Below are 17451 nucleotides of genomic sequence, written 5' to 3'. Positions count from 1 at the left end.
ATGAATGCTCAGTAGATTTACCAGAGAAGTAGGGACTGAAGAAAGCAGTCGTCTCGCACTTAGAGAAGTAGTAGATTAAAATAACGGAGTAGTTCCATTTCAAGTTACTAATGTAAGAGCAAAAAGAATGGCTTAGAAAATAAGTCCCAAACAAGAAGACTCTGTGAAGTAGAAAATATAGTAGGATGGAAGGATGGAGATCTAGGATTAATTCTGAAGAGTGTGCAGATGCATTGGCAAAGCTGCAGGACAAAATTCTAGCTAGTAAGACAAAATGAAGCCCTGAGACATTTAAACTACTCACATTTAGCTGTAAAACAATTATAATGACTTCTAATTTATCAAGAAAACATGTCTTTAAAGCAGGTCTTCAAGAGCTTAGCATCAGGTCAGGTCTTTGGCATACTGTTGTGGCTGGACCTGGCTGGTTCAGTACTTGAGGAGAAAGGTTAAGTCATCTCTCACTGGATAGATGCTGTCATGCACTATGATAAAGCCAAATCAATAAAGAGAATCTTTAAGAAAAATCTCATTGCCATAGAAGGAAAGTGTCAAAAATGTGCAATATGAGAGATCTCTTTTTGCTTCTCTGTACTTTTTCTCCATATTTTTTTCAGGCTTCAGAGCCATCACTGATGATGCTCTGAATCATAGGTCATAGGTGTTATAGCAATAGAAGCTTTTAGAGTCTCACATGAGTTACTGACAATTTATAACTGTTGGGGGGGGGGGGGAAATCCAGGGATATATGATGCCTCTGGGGAAAGATTCTTTTCTCCTGCTGCAGAATTGAGGAGTAAAGGCCAACCCCACTCCTCCACAGGCACTGTGACTTTCTCGCCCCGCTTCACTTCTTCCCCAGCATGAGATGCAGTAGGAAATAGGCAATAGGAAAGAACTGATGGGAAAATTATATTTAGCTACTGCAGGCTGAACTGCTAGAGCCCTTCATCTTTGTTCAAACCTGTTATTGACATTGGTGGCCCAGGAGCTGCTGAGCAAAGGTGAGGCAGCAGCCAAAACTTACAGCCTTAAATAAGTATGTTACTGAAAACATTCTGGAGGAATGTGGAACTAGTCTGTGAGATTGCAGACACTGGTGTTTCCTACAAAGGAGTCTCACTGTGCTGAAGTGGTATCCTAATCTCAGCAACGGGGTTCTGCATCACTTGAAGTCACATTTCCTTTCAGTATCTAAAGGGAGGGTATAAGAAAGAAGGGGACAGACTCTTCAGCAGGGTCTGTGGTAGTAGGGCAAGGGGAAATGGTTTTAAACTAAAAGAGGGGAGGTTTATTTTGGATATAATGAAGCAATTTTGTATAAGATTGGTGAAGCACTGGCAAAGGTTGCCCAGAGAGGTGATGGATGCCCCATCCCTGGAGACACTCAAGGTCAGGCTGGCTGGGCTCTGAGCACCCAGATGTAGCTGTAGGTATCCCTGTTCATTGCAGGGAGTTGGACTAGGTGACCTTAAAGGGATCCTTCCAACTGAAATGATTTTATGATTCTACAATTCATGAATATATTCAAAAGATCTGACTCAGCACAATATTGACATTTCTATGTTTAGAAATATATTTCTAAATACAGAGAGAAATAAATTTAATGTGTGGGCATAAAGAGAATATGTAGAGCTTTCTAATCCTTAGTCTTTAAAATTAGAAAACAGCAAGGTACAAAGAAACAAAAGGATGAGATCACCATTACAAAAAATAGCATGGAAATATTTTAATGAATCTATTCATTTTCATTATCTATGATCCAATATCTTAAAAAGTAACAGCTTCTTCCAGACCTTCAAGGTAATTTATTCTAATGTTTTTTGACATAGAAGTTCATGTCTTAAACTTTTTTTGAGAACTGGAAAGCCAAAACCAAGGCTGCCTGAAGGAACTCCTGCCTAGAAGAGTAATCTGAGCAGTCACGCTTTCTCCATAAATGCCCCCTACAGATTTTACTTTAAAAATTAATCTTCTCTGGCTTGACAGGAAGAGAAAAGGAAGATATTTATGCAATTTGAAGATACTTCTCCTACTTTTGCATGGAAAATGTGAAATGTCATCACATTTAGGGCTAAGCTGCAGAACAGGAGCAGTTTCACCAGTTCCAGACAAACTTATATAGCCAATCTGCTTCTAATTCCAATGCAGTGCTCACTGAAATCCGAAGGAAAAAAATATATATTTTTTAAAGTGCTTTGTTGACTTCACCAGCTTCCAAATCAGTCACTAATGAAGGATAAGTTTCCAATGCTAAGCAGCAGAAATAATCTGGGAGGGAAAATATTCAGAGTGGATTAGCTCTTTTCAGTATCCTCTAAGGAAGAATAGAAATTTGAGTCAAAACAAGCATCTCAAGTAATAATTAAGAAAACTGACTTCGTGAAAAGCATACATTCAGTTCCATGAGTTCCCATTGAAACAAAAGTGCTCGATTAATATTCTTGCTGTGGAGAAAGCCTGTGAGGCAGTATTAATGAAAAAGAAGTGAATTCTGGGGATCCTGACAGCGTTTTACTTTGTGCTAAACACTATGTTCTTACTGATATAAATGATATAAAATCCTCTCTCGTCATCTGAACAGCTGTATAACTGATTCAAAACCACAGCTTTTTCAGCTGACTAAAAGATCTGAATCTGACTTTTAGCAAAGTTCTAGGATGGTGGCAGCTGGAGCCATTGTTCCTCTTTCCACTATCTGTGAAAAGCTATGCAACATTTTAGGGCCCAGAGGGGGAATATGTTCCCTAGTAGCTCTTAGTGACAGTGCACAGACACAAAGGTGAAAGTTCCACAAATTTCTGCTTTGCCTTTTCTTTGGCAAATGAATTAAAATGGACCCAGGGAAAGTAGATTCATTTTCCCCCAGGCAACTCAGAATGCTAATCTTGACAATGCTGTAGAAGAATCAATGCCATCTTTGCACTTTTGGTCCTGGGAAATTCCCTTCTTTGAGCTTCAAGTGCCCTTTGTCTGCCTTACATGGCCCCTGAGGGGGAACAATCCAGAGCAATCTGGATATGCCCTTGACAAACAACTTTTAATGGTCATTACACAGAACACCGTGGCTCCAGAGTGGGGCAGTGAGAGCAGCGAAGGGAAGATGCACCACCAATGTTTGGTGTGGGAGAAGGGCCACACAGACACGGGTGATTTTCGTGGCGCTCCTGAGGACCAAACCTAGGACATGCCATTCAGAAGGCCTCTGAGGCTTGCAGCATATTCTGAACCTAAGCATGCTGTAGGTGACAGCTCAGAGATAACTTTGTCAGCACACACAGCCTATCCCACCCCCAGATGTTCAGTGGGTAGCTCCAGAGCACTGTCAATGAGCAGGTCAGGGAAAGAGCCAGTCAGTGCATATATCAACTCAGCATCCCTGAGCAAAACCTGTCAGGGGGAATGGAAGAAAGGCCACTCTCAGGCCAAGAAAAATGGCCAGGAAATAGCCAAAAGCAATGCAGTGGTGAGGCCAGGAGCAGAACTCCCTCCAGATAATCCTAATGGGAAGGAGGACAACTCATCAAAAAAGAGTTGATTCTAAAATACAAATTTACAGAATATTTTCACTCTTGTCCTGGGTACAGTCCTGCTAATAAAATTCCACTGCAAAATGCCAGATAGGACACAAGCTCCAAATAAGAGTGTTGTGTGTAGAGAGCCTTTAGCAAGCATTTTCCACTGAGAAGATGAGAGCACTAGACATTTATTTCACAGTGGAGACACTACTACCTCCTCTCTCTGCATTGGCAGGCAGAAATGGTATGAAGAGGCTTGAGAGTCTGTAAGAAGACTGCCACTGTGTGGAGAAAGGTGTGCTCTAGACCATTGCTTGAAGAACGAAGGACAGACATGGATTGCTGCTTTTGGGGGAGGCCAACAAGAACAGAATTGATAAATATGATGAGCTAGTTAACATTTGAAAAAAGAGAGTGAGTATATTTTTCCTGTATTAAGCTAGTGGGATCCATCTTCTGAGAAAAGTGTGGGACCTAACTGTACTTGCCAGTGATGCTCTTCAGAGGATGGTTGAGGAGAAGGGCTATTACCAAGGCATTAGATTAAAAAAGCTTTTATCTGGAAGAGCTGCCTGCCACAGGAAAATTGAGTTCCCCTTTCATATGTATCACATGCAATGCTACAGGACCCTGAAATTATGTTCCCTGCTTGGAAGAATATCAGAATTTTCCACTAACCCATGAAAGGAGGAAAGAAAAAAAGAAATATGTGTACATATATACATGTTTCTTTCTTGGTTTTGGGTTGTTTTTTGTTGTTGTTGTTGTTAGGTTTTGGTTTTTTTTTTTTTCTTATTGCAACTCAAGTAAAAACTTATGTACTGTACTGACCTTTGAACTGATGTAATCCTAACCATTGCAGTTTGAAGGTGAAGAATCCTTTAGAAAGCTTCACTGTGGGCAAGATCTCAGCACAATCTCGGCTTACCACAGTTACAGCACATTTGCTTTTCACTTTGGAGACCAGTGACTTTTTTTCTTTGAATTACTGGAATGGAGGTTTCACCACTTGCCCTCCTGGTATTGCAAGTGCAGTAAGTGAGCACAAAAATGAAAAAATTCCTAAATACATTTTAATATTTTAATCAAACTTCTCTCTCATCAGAATCTGTGTGTAGAATAGTACTTTAGAAGCCTTTTCCAAGGGGCACTGGTAGAGGCTAGAAAGCTTTTAAATATTTCCTTTGATTTATTACCCTTAGCTCAATTTTTAATTTGCAGAAAATTGTCCCACAAATATTTGCTGTCACATTTTACATTGGACATGCTAACTGCATTTTAAAGGTACTAATTCCCTTTTGTTTGCTGACTGTATTTCAAGCATTGCTGAGCCTCAAAAGTAAGGACTTCCCCTTGAACAGCTGTGTTGCTATTCTAGCTCCAGCTTTCTCTATCAGTATCAGTGGGCAGGACCTATTTTACAACACTAAGGAAATAGAAAAGGATATTTTAGCATAAAAGACATTTGCATATTCAGTGCTATAACAGCAGAGAAAATTTCAGTCTTAATTAATGGTTTCTTTATATTCAAAAGCTCAAATCACATTTGTGCACACACATTCAGATACACACAGACGCTAGTGACTTTGCTCCCCTTAATCTCATCATAGTATCTCGTTGGCTGATGTCCCTGAAAATTTCACCTGCTGCCCAGTGCTTGCTTGTGCTGTGGCACATATCAATCTACCATATTTATCTCTGACCTAATTGTGGAAAAGATCCAAAAGTTACCTTCAGCCTGATTAATCTAAGTCTGATCTGCTAATATACTGCCACGGATTAAACACATATGTCATCTGAAATAGCCGAGGCATGGATCTGGTATCCTGCAAATGGCAGCACTCAGATGTATCTGCGGTGAGTTTTGCTAAGCAGGCATTCTGCCCAGTGCTCTTTGATAAGGTTTTTGGGTCACCTCAGAAGAGCCTGGAATAAAATCTGATTGGGAGCACTATTGAGGTACATCTCTTCTGCAAATTAAAATCTGAGCTGATATTTGTAAAACAGAAGGGAAAAAAATGAACGATGAGCTCTTCAGCCTTTCCCTGCACCTTTTGTTGGCAAAGGAGCCACAATAACACAGACAGGTTCCAAAAGCCCCAGACATGGCCAAGGAGTTTCCCTATGGCATCAATGCCTGGAAAAGCCACCCAACTTCCCAGGTTTCCTCTAAAGAGGAGTAGTTCAAGATGACATACATTACAGTTGTTTGAATACTGTTATCATAGCTTGTGCAAATCACTTTTTAGAGATTTTTGGATCCTTGTGTTTACAGTGGTGTTTTCTAGCAGTGGCTAAATGGCCACGTGGCCAAGTAACAGTGGCTTTTGTGACCTCTTTGTGCATATTTTTCATCTCCAGCCACTACAACCTGATATAGGTTTACTAGCTGCCCTCAATTTCACTAGCAATTCTTCCTCTAGGCTAGATGGAAGAAAAGACCCTTGTAAAATAATAGATGTGGAAAAAACTTACCCACCAGCATTGGGGCAACACAGCCCTGCTCCCCAGCTCAGTCAGATAGGCTTGGAAGGCTTTCTATGAGCTGCTCAAGGGTGAGAGGGTGAATTTGTTTGTAGTGTTTGTGCACAGACACAGTATAACTGGAAAGTAAGGAAACGCAGGCTTTGGAGAGACCTCATGAAGAGCAGAGACATCAGGAAAGTGCTAATTACAGAAAAAGAACTGAAAACAGGACATGGAAAATGGACCTCCTTGCTCATGCCAGTGGTGCACTAAGAAAGACAAGTAGAACTCCACCAATGATATTGTACTGGATGTCTGTCACCAATGGCTCTTTTTAATGGAAATCACTTGGCAGAACCCCAGTATCAGCTACTCAGTCAGAGGGGCATTTCTATTATTAGGACACTCAGCTGGGAGAATGGCCAAGGTTTATATTAGTTCCATTTCTGGCTAGCTTTAATGAGTACTGGAGAACATCTCTGATTTTTGGAAGTATAATTTCATGTGTTGGATAATTCTGCAATGTTCCTCTGTTTTAAGAAGGTCAGCCTCCTCTTCCCTCCACAAAGAAACCTAAATAAAAAAAAAAAAAAGAAAGAAAAAAAAGGAAAAAAAAAAAAAAGAAAAAAGGAAAAATTTGGGTTACGATCATGGAAAATCAAAGCGGGGATAACTTCAAGGTGCATACCAAAGATGCTGCACTGGATAAGGGACACTGGGTTATATCAGTGAATACAGAGCTTTGAAAGAGTCTGTGGAGGCATTTGATGGACTCCTGGGAGGTTGTGTCCATTTTTCTCTGCCCCAGTCGCTCCCTTTCTCCTCAAAGCTGTTCATGATGAGGATTCAGGTTGTGTAGCCATGAGAGCTTCCCACATGACCAGAGAATGTCTTCTTGCTTCTACTCCATCATCTTGCTCTTCAGACAAGAGGCTTTTCCTAAAGGATGAACAACCAGAACCTGGAGATGCAATAAAGAGGCAGGCATCAACAAACAAACTGAAAGAAAACTTTTGGTGATGCACAGTATTTTCTAGTTTATACATCCTACCGCTCATGAGAAAAGTTTAATTCCTCCTCCCATATTTTGCAGCTTTGCTAGTAACCTTTCTCATTTTGTGGTGTCTCACAAAAACGATTGTTCAATTTCAATGTAGTTCGGCAAAGAAACAGTGTGCTACAGAGAGCACCCTTCACCATTTTATTGTTGAATGTATAGGTGTTTATCCGAGTTACAGAGCTCCTTGAGAAGCCAATACTCCTGTTAATTCCTGGAGAACTGTTATTTCCTGAACTACTGTGTTGCTGTTTCAGGGTGGTGGCTTATTGGGAGATTTTTTTCTTTCTTAATTATACCTTTCTAACTCTACTCACTGGGCTTCAAGGACACAGGATTTTTTTTATTATTATTTTCATGCATCATTGGAGCACCTAAGCAGCCTCCTACAGATTCAGAAAATCAGGCTGCCTGTAGTGAATAAATCCTTCAAAAACAGTGATATTATTAGCTCTTCTGTGTCACTGAACAGACGAGCTAAATGCTAAAACCAGAAATTTCATTAAAGATTAAAGAAATATCATTTCACGTTTCACCTGCTCCATTAATATCAAATAGGAATTCCATCTTTCATGACACAACTGAAGTGCAGTGTAAGATTTCAGATACATCGTTATTTAATCTTTCTTTCAGAGAAAGAGAAAAAATGTTCAAAATCCTTGAAGAGCTGTGTCTCAGCGTGACAACATGTTTTGTCTGACCATTTTAAGTTGGTGAAGAACATCTTGGCCTTGTGATTTTCAATAGCTCCCCTTCTTCATGCACCACTTGAAGTATGTTAACGGAGACATAATTTTCAGGAAACGCCAAGCACTTATTCTCTGAACATAAGGCCTCAAAGATTTCTCACAAGAAGTGAGGCACTCAAATTATTAAGTGCTTTTGTAAATCTCTGCCTTACATATTATAGTCAAACCAACTCTTTCACCTGGAATTTTTCCCGATCATTGACTTATAACGCCGAATCCCTTTTCTCCCACATAGCAATTCCTGGCCTTTTCCCAAGGGTGTGAAGCCTCTGAATACACAGTGGGTTGCACCTCGTGTCTCTGCAGTGGGAAACTTTTAAGGGACTTTAGAATTCACCTTAACAAGAAAACAACAGAAAAAGAGAAAGTGTAGGGGCAAGCTGTCCCTGCACGCTCCCAGCAGATGCTGGGGTGGTTCAGGCGGTTCTGCCAAACCCGCACTGACAGGTCATTGGGTCCTGATGGATGCTAATGCTATGTGTAGTGCTTGCCCCAGAGTGCCACATGGGCTGCAAGCTGTTTCTTCTTGGCTGAGGGCACAGCAGGACATAACCCGAGTTCCTGGCCAGCTGGGCCCTCTTCCCTGACCTGGGACCAAGCAGCACAGTACCATGGGTTTCCTTTCATTGCAGGGAAATCCCTACAGAAATCACATCTCAGCTCTTTATCTCAGCTCTTCACAAAAATCTATTTCCCAGTATTACGGTTTTCAAAGGGAAAAGATCTCAAATATGAAGCCCTGAAAATACACAGATCTCAGCATCTTGGTTTTTCAAGGAGTGCTGCTGTTGTTGAACAGTCCTGAATCAATACAGATCTTCTTTTATCAGCAAATAATCCCCATGCCCTGACATTTGCTTCCATTCTAATTCTCCTTGTCGACCTTCAAATCCTTGTCTAAAGACTCCTGATCTGCTCACTGCTGAGTCTGGTGAAGGCTGGGCAAGCCAAGCACAAAGAGAACAGTTGGGTTTTTCACCTGTCCTGAGTCAATTCTGAACCCACTAATAGCTCAGCAATGCAAACCAATGAAAAACTAACAGCTTCTATTGGAGGGGGTGCTTCCAAGATACCCAAATTATTTGTGAAAGAAAGCCTTTCAGAGCCTCTCATTTTCATGTCAGATAGAAAGAAGGCTGAAGATTTGTAATGAAAGCAAAGACTCCCACAGTGATTTCTGCAATAATTCAAAAACATGAGTTTGAGGTTATCCTGAAACCATTTCAGAATCCTGCACATAATTTTTCAAACTTAATGCTATCCTTCAAGAATGTAGCAGCAAAAGATTTGCATTTGATCAGCGATGAAATCTTTTAGAAGTAATAAATTTAACCTTCAGGAGTATTACAGTTTTCATAAAGACAAATGCATTCATGTTTTAGTAGCCCAAAAATGTTGCAATAGAAACTTTTGGATTACAACTTTTTAACCTGACGGTGTGGCAAAGTCATCTGATAGGAAACTCAATAGGAGAAATTTAGTAAAATATCTGAATCCTCAGAAGTCACCTCCTTCTAGGGCAACAAGCAATAATGATTCAAATGATCACAGTTTAAACTGTTATCCTCACTTTCTGGTGCCAGTGTCTGGGACTTTATCCTCTGCTTCACAGGTTTGAGGCTGGTGGAGAAGCTTCCAGGAGTGAATGTACTGTGAAAGTCTCCTTAGAAGACCCCTCCTTTACTGCTTTATTTCACGTTGGCCTGAACAGGAAAAGATGAGAAGAGTGAAGTTGGGGAGGTATAAAATGTATTTGTAAGCACGCGCTTATGCAGACACTCATTTCAGCTTAAAATCCAAATTGATCCTTCTTCACTTAAAGAGCATCACTCCAGTCAGTGTTTCAATGAGATACCATGTTGGAAAGGGTCCAGAAAGTAAGTGATGCTTTCTGTCCTTCGGGGGATGGTTAGAAGGACAAATCTTCTGAATCACTACTGGACTTCTACTTTGCAGCCACTACTGAAGAATACATTTCCACCATTGATCTAGGAGAAAGAGTTCCTTCTATTAATACTTGAATCCATATAATCGTCTGTGGATCTGGCCAAATTCAACTTTGGTAATTACATTTTCCAGAAACGGTAGGCTTAAATCAATAATTAAAAAAAATTGGTTAGCACTTTTTATTTGAATTGTATTTTTGAACGTCGTCTCACTGAAAGCCGACATAATTTATAGACATCTTCAAGCATGTTCAGTCTAAACTATAATTTAAATGAGCTGGAAAAAAAAATTACTTCCATAAGTTGAATCAATATGTCATGAATTGACATACTGCATTAAGCAGGGCAAATAAAATTGGATAGAGCAATTATACATCCTAGACTACAAGGTGACTGCTGAGTTCGCTGAACCTCAACATTTGCAGCTTAATGAATGCTGAAGAGCTGAATGAGTCTGAGTAATTCAGTGGTCTGCCTCTATTTTCTGAAATGAAAAGCCTTCCTAACTTTGTACCCCTGCTGTCCAGGAGCAGTATACTCAGATGAATTTTATTTAAAAAAATACAGCACATTTTCTCTCCAGAGAAATACTGAGTTTTCATGGGTTTGGACATTTTTTCTACTTGTGAGTGAATACTTTTAACTTATTTTTGTTTTAATTCAGAGAGAATAAATTCATTCTAGTTAGCTCTAATGATCGTGATAAAGTAATAACATAGAATCCTCATGTTTTTCACATAGTTGTATCTTACTAAGATCGGGCGCAGCTGTGCCTGAGGAAATTAAATCACAATTTGTCTAATTGATTTTCAAGGCTCAATTTTAATTTGTGACTATGATATAGCCAGGGACAGACAAATAGATATACTATACTCTTAAAGCATGCAGCTACTTATATCTGTGATGAAAGTCAAGGAATGGACTGTAGCACACGAATGAGCTAGCTTTATTGTTGTTGACAGGTATGGTGATAACAACACACATGGCATCTTCAAGGTGTCCAAGTCATCTGAGGCCTTGGCTGCCCAGGTAACTTCATGGAGATGAAGGCTCCCTGGTTATAATTTCACTGTTGTTGCTTCTGAGTTTGAGCTTGTAGTGTTATTGAATTGCTTGAGCTTGCTACTATAGTTGAATTAGAGATGTTGAGCCTACTCGGATGTGCTAACGTATGCAACAATTACATCTCTGGCTGCTGTTTAGACATAACCTTTGTGGATTCAGCAGTAGTAATTTGCAACTATTTTCTTCTGAACGCCATGCACATAGCCACTGTCTTGGTATCATGGTGGATGACTTCTTAAACTTTCCACACCGAGCAAGCTGAGGCTCTCTATCCTTTTGTTAGGCAGCAACAAAATTTCTCAAAATTTCAGTGGTAAATGACAGCTGTGAAGTCCACTTGCAATGGAGGGTGCCAGCATGCATAAAGGCTGTCATGGTTTCATGTCTGTGTGCTCCCCAGCCATGCACCTTCAATTCAAAGTAAGGCTTTTGGTTTTGGACACTCTCTTTGTCATTTTATTTATTAGCCTCAATTCCAATTATGTTGTATTGTATTGTGTTACCTTGCATTCCAGTATCATTTTTAGTAAAATTAATTCCTCCTTAGGGTCATTGCCACTGTTTTGTTTTTGAGTCCAGCTCCTACCTCCCTGCCCTTCCCCTTTTCTCTTCCCATTTTTGGACTGGAGGGGCCTATGGGCCCGCAGCCCCCCGTCACAGGCACAGATTGATCTAGATAACTCTGTGACAAAGTCAGAGGGAAAATTCCTGGTGAGGGTCCATTAATAGAGAAATCACAAGGCAGGAGCTGATTTCTTTAACGAGATAGACCAGTACTACAGAAAAAAAGCAAAGTTATTTTAAGAGTGCAGCAGCAGAGAGGTGGCTTTCAGGTATCAGAGTGTTAGTAGTGCTGTGAATTCAGTGGTTTGAGCAACTTCTCGCTCATCATACATATCCTTATAGACTAGGATAGTCACAAGAGGATTTCAGCCCCACACCTAGCCTCCAAGCTCTGCTTATGGATCTAGACTTTGTTTTATGAAGGGGATATTCAAATATATTTGAAAGAAAGTAATAGGAGACTTGCATAATACACGCTTTGGATCACAGATGAAACATAAATGCTGGTATTTTCTAACTTCTGAGTGATTGAATTATCATCCTTATAACATCCTCTTGATCTAGTTAGTGAATTTAATTATACTGCAGAGGCTGACTTAAAACATCATCACAACTGCATCACAAGTAGAGATGCTCAGCTTAATGGCCCCTAATTGCATCTCTCTATATATTTCAGCCAGGCATGCTTTAATTCAGGATCTCTTCATAATATCCACTGTTGTCCCAATTTGTTTTCTGAGAGGTAGGTCTGACGTTCTGCTGCAGACAGCAAAAATGGAAATGTTGGTACATTGTTGTTGTCAGCAACAGGAAAATGTCACAAGAAAGAGATGGAGGGAAAGAGACAAAATAAAGGTGGAAGAAGAGGAAATGTAGAAGCCCCTTGCTGACCCTCATTTCTTGCTTTTCTTCTTAAGGATGTTTGATTAAATACTTGGCTAAGCAGATGGGACAGGAAAAAAAAAAAAAGTCAAGAAAAATCTGGAGTCAAAATTTCTACAAGACAGAGGTGAAATGATGAGGACTATCAGGAAGAGCTATCTGCTTCCAATGAGACATATTTACACTTGACATACATAAAACATTCCAGGCTAAGACGAGCCAATCTCCATGGTTCATCAGCTCCACTGTGATCTTGTACCTGCTAAGACTGAAGTGAACATTATTTTCAAGTGTAAATTACTTGCAATTTTTGCATTATTTGCAAGACGCTCATTGGGAAGAAGACACTCACCACTAGTGGCTGGATGCATTACAAGAAGATACCAACCCAAATGTTATTAGGTTCTACCCATCCTCTTTCATGCCTATACAAAGTATTAACTCTTTTATACAGTATGCTTACATCATCTCTGCAACTATTACATAAGTAGATGAGTGATACTGCTGAATCTGACTCACGGTAAGAGAAATTACTCTAGCTCATTTACTGGTTATTTTTTAAGCTTGATATCCTAAAAAATGGTGCTTATGAGCCTTGAATTTACTGGCTGACTGCAACCAAGTGTGATGGTAAGGTACACGTTCAAAATACCCAGAGATATATAAAAGTCAAGATCTCAGGAATTATTATTCTTAAACAACAGAAAACAGATATAAAAAAAAAAACCTTTTTATATCCCCAGTGGATACGCAAATTTCAGATATTACAATTGCACCATTTTAGAACAAATATTAAAAAGAATCCCTTCTGATTCCTGTTTAACAAGGTAGCAAGCACTTTAAGTAGGCCTTTGTTGTTCTGTATGCCTTTCAGCACCTAAGTGCTAACAGTCTCTTGGATTCAAGTCTTGTACAGAAAACTACAGGATTCCCAGAAAGGTCTTGCAATAGGACGCTAGTGCAGGTAGAAGCCTTACTGCAGAACTGGAAATGACAGATGGTATCCCAAATCTGTATTTTGCTTGTACTGGCAAGACAGCTGCTTCTGAATGGACTTAAACCTGATGCCTTAGCCATTCACGGCCCTTCCCAGGTGAGTTACACAAAGATGAAGAAAAGGAAAACCAAAGAAGAGTAATTTAAGTTACACTGCCATTACGGAGATGCTGCATTACCTCCAATCCATGTGGTGTTTACTCAAAGTGTTTGTAGCTGAGGTTGCATTTTAAAGATAGCCAAAAGCTTTTAGAAATGGAAGTACACAGCTGAGGTTTGTAAATAGCCTAAAGTCTACCCTGCAGTGACACCTTGAGGGGAAAACATTAAAAATAAATAACCATTTATTTAAAAATAAATAACCATTACACGCATTTCAAATCAGTGCTAAAGGAGCAGGAGCCACAAGACTGGATAGGCAACTGTCTGGTTTCCTGAAGCAAGTCATGACTATGTGGGGTTTTATAGCACCATTCCTGCCAAACAGCTTCTGCTAAGCCTTACTCCTCCTGAAAACAACCCGTACATCGGTAGTAACATTTTCCTTCCTCTTTTTCTTTCCCCCTGGAGTAGATACAAGAAGTATCTTAAGATTTTCAAAATAATGTTTCTGATCAACGCTCATTTTTATCCTTATTACTCTACATTTGAAAATTACCTTCCAGTGAAAATCTGTTGTTTTTTTTATAAGTCAACCTTTTATTCCTTGTGCTAGGAGTAATTGCTGAAGCTCCTGGAGAGCAAGGAAAGGCCCCAGGGTGATGCAGAGGTGGCATCACCATAGGAGCCTCTTCTTGTAGATTTATCTTTGATTTCAGCCGTAGGCAGACAAAGAAGCTTGATTTGCTGTTATCACTATCAACATTACCAGATTTTTCTTTTGCAGGCTTATCTGCTGTGCGCCAAGTGCTGGTGGTACATCCAAGCTCTTACAAGTTTTCTATAGTCATGACTCAGAAATGGCAGCAGAGACATGCTCCTGGAAATGGCCAACGTTTAGATCTGTATGGCCTCATCTCTGCTGAGAGAGAAAACAGATATTTGAGTATATTTGAGGAAACAGAAAACCAATTGAGGAAACCAACACTATTGTAACACTTGCAAGTAACTATTGCTCCTTCCAAAGGACATGCAACACAAGAAAATACCGCCTCCTGCTTCTGCAGGTTTGATGTATATTGGAATCATAGAATGGGCTGGGTTGAAAAGGACCACAGTAATCATCTACTTTCAACCTCCCTGCTATGTGCAACCAACCACCAGACCAGGCTGCCCAGAGCCACATCCAGCCTGGCCTTGAATGCCTCCAGGGATGGGGCATCCACAACCTCCTTGGGCAACCTGTTCCAGTGCATCACCACCCTCTGTGTGAAAAACTTCCTTCTAAAATTTCTCTTAAACTTCCTAAAGCCTCTGCACTGTGCTGACAAATAGCACCATTCTTTACAATCCCTCTAACAGGGCATTGATTCCGTATATAAGAGATCAGGTAATGTGACAGTGCTCGTCTAGCTCACAGCCTTCCTGCTTTCTGACTAAAATGGGATCGTCAGGGAGGTGGAAGAAGGAGCACTTTCATAATGTTGCTGCTTTGTAGAAAGCAAGAGATATAGTTCCATGTGCTTCTGCCAGGGAGACAAAGGGAACCAGAAAGAATTTGTACATTGGATGTTATGTGCTCTGGCATATTAATATGAGTTAATTTAATTTCTAATCAGTGTGTTTAATTTGTAAAGCCTTAGAAAATGCAATTGGTGTCATTTGGGAAAGGCACATACTAAGAAAAATAATCTTAGATTTTAGTTCAATCCTTAATTCATTTTAATCCTGCCTGTGGAACTACTCCTAACCTTTATAATTAAACTATCTCTAATGCCCAAAAATATCTTAAAGCACAGCTAAAATGATGGTTCATGAGCTCTGCCAAATAATCAGTGCAAATAATCAGTAGTCTGTGCATCGTTTTCTTCTGCATGTATGAAACACACATTAAATTTAATTCAGAACAGATGGTGTCACTGCAGCAGTCATGTGTGTTCCATATGTGCTGGCAGCAGAGGGACAAGAAATATTTTTTCTATTCACTGAAACATTAGTCTCAATTACCTTGAAATAAATCGAAAAGAAAAAAAAAGAAAAGAAAAAAAAGAAAAAGTCTTTTCTTGATAGACACTTTCCAAATGAAAGAAAAAGAAAACTTGTAAGAGATTCATTAATATTTACAGATCATTATGGTATTCAGCGGGTCAACATTTTGCTGATACCCCCCCTTAGGAAATTCTGTGAAACATGAACAACAGACATCATTCTTACCTTTCATACTCCAGCAATATCCAAAAGAGTTTCAGTCTTCCATTTTTCACTGGGATTCATCCTGAGAACTGCAAAAAAAAAAAAGCATTTTTGACATATCTCTCATGTCCTTTGGCAGCCATCAGGTCCTGTGGAGTGGTCCATAATTTGAGTATTGTACTGACTTCAGGTCTCTAATTCTGAGGTTAGATTGCTGACTATTACTTATTTTTCCTGGTTTGGAAAATACTGGAGTTGTACCTGATGATCCTTGTATGCCCTTTCTAACTCAGGATATTCTACATTTATCTTCCTCATGGTCTGACAGGAAAAGGTGTATGTGGTGTGTTACATGTGATACGTCGCCATCCTCTTCTTACAAGATGTGCTGGAGAGTTAACTGGGTTGGGGCTTTTCATATACAGAGTGTCTTGGCTTGGTATAACAATCCATGCCTCCATTTTTCTGTTGGGTGAGGTTTCTTAATAACAGAGAAATTCCCTCACTGCCTCCTTCCCAGAGGAGAAGCTGGCCCTGGAAGCCACACAGCTACCTTTGCTTTTCCAAACTGATGCAGCCAGCTGCTCACCAACTGTCTTTGCCTATAGCCAGGGTGGCTGATTTTGGTCATTTCACTGTCTTGCCTGGAGTAAGCTCACAGCAATACATCTTGAGCTAAGAGCCAGTGTTCACCGTGGGGTGAACGGCTGAATGAAGCCCAGAGCATGGTTTGGTGTGGCTTTGTTTGGAGAGAGAAAAGATGCGCTTCTTTATCACTGTGTATTTCTACCCAGTCGGTGTTTATGCATGCATGTGGTACCCTGTAAGTCCTCAAAGCTATAGCATCTGCCATGCCCACAGCACTGCTACACAGACTTGGAGAACTCGATTTTCATCTCACAGCTTAGCTGTGTATTATTGGGTGAATGGAGATCTAACATGCAGTAGCTATCATTTACAGTTTTCCTTTGAGTAAAGAGCACTGGGTAGGCCTTTTAAGAAGGGGTGAAAAACAGCTTTGAATTGTACAAATTGCAAGAAATAACAGCTAGCTGTATGTGTGCCAGTTTGTGCCACAGGGAAGATGGATATTATAAATGCTCTGGGATTCCACTTCATCCTCTTATAGTAGCTTTTTTCCTCACCACTTCATCCTCTCCAGTAATGGCGTTAAATAATACATATGTAATTTTGTTGTTTTATGCTGTGTTTTGCTTCTAACACTGGCCTGGGACTGAGATTTTCCTCCCTCTCCTGAAATTCATGGTGGAGGATGTGGAGATTCTACTGTTCATTTCTGAAGCTTTTGAAGAATTAGAAAATATTGTCTAGAGCTCATACTGCTTTTTCATCAGCACCTCCTGACTTAATCAGATAGTCAGGCACTGTCATACCATCTGTAGTAAGCTCTGCAGGTTGATGCACTGTGCCAAGAGATTTTGGTTGGCAGCCTTTATTTATCAAATTACCAAATGATGGACCTTCCTGTTTCTGGCTAATTATCAGCTTACAAATCTACTGGGTGAGATCAGCTCCCTTATAAATGATGATTGAGTCCTTTCAAAAGGGTTGTTTTTCCTTCTTAAGCTTGTTACTGAATTGTTTAAGCATACACCTGCATTCCAGCAGTTTTTATCAAAATGGCCTTTCAGTCCTGTGCACAGATGTCCTCACAAAACAAAACAAAACAAGTTGGCAAAGAACAGGTAAATACACATGCACTGTACTGGTCAGCTTTAACAAATTTTCTGTTTCTGTGCCAGTGCATTCACATCATTAAAATGAAAGGCCAAAACATTTCCTCCTGGAACTTTACTGACACTAGAGAATATTGCATAAAAAAAATTTAGTCACAACAGTCTGTTTTTTTTTTTTTCCCCCATATAATTGTGTAAACATAAAAAATTTTCTTGAAC

Source organism: Phasianus colchicus, chromosome 1 (assembly GCF_987193195.1).
Source record: "Phasianus colchicus chromosome 1, bPhaCol1.hap1.1, whole genome shotgun sequence".
Classification (NCBI taxonomy): Eukaryota; Metazoa; Chordata; class Aves; order Galliformes; family Phasianidae; genus Phasianus; species Phasianus colchicus.
Note: the sequence above shows the minus strand (reverse complement) of the source record.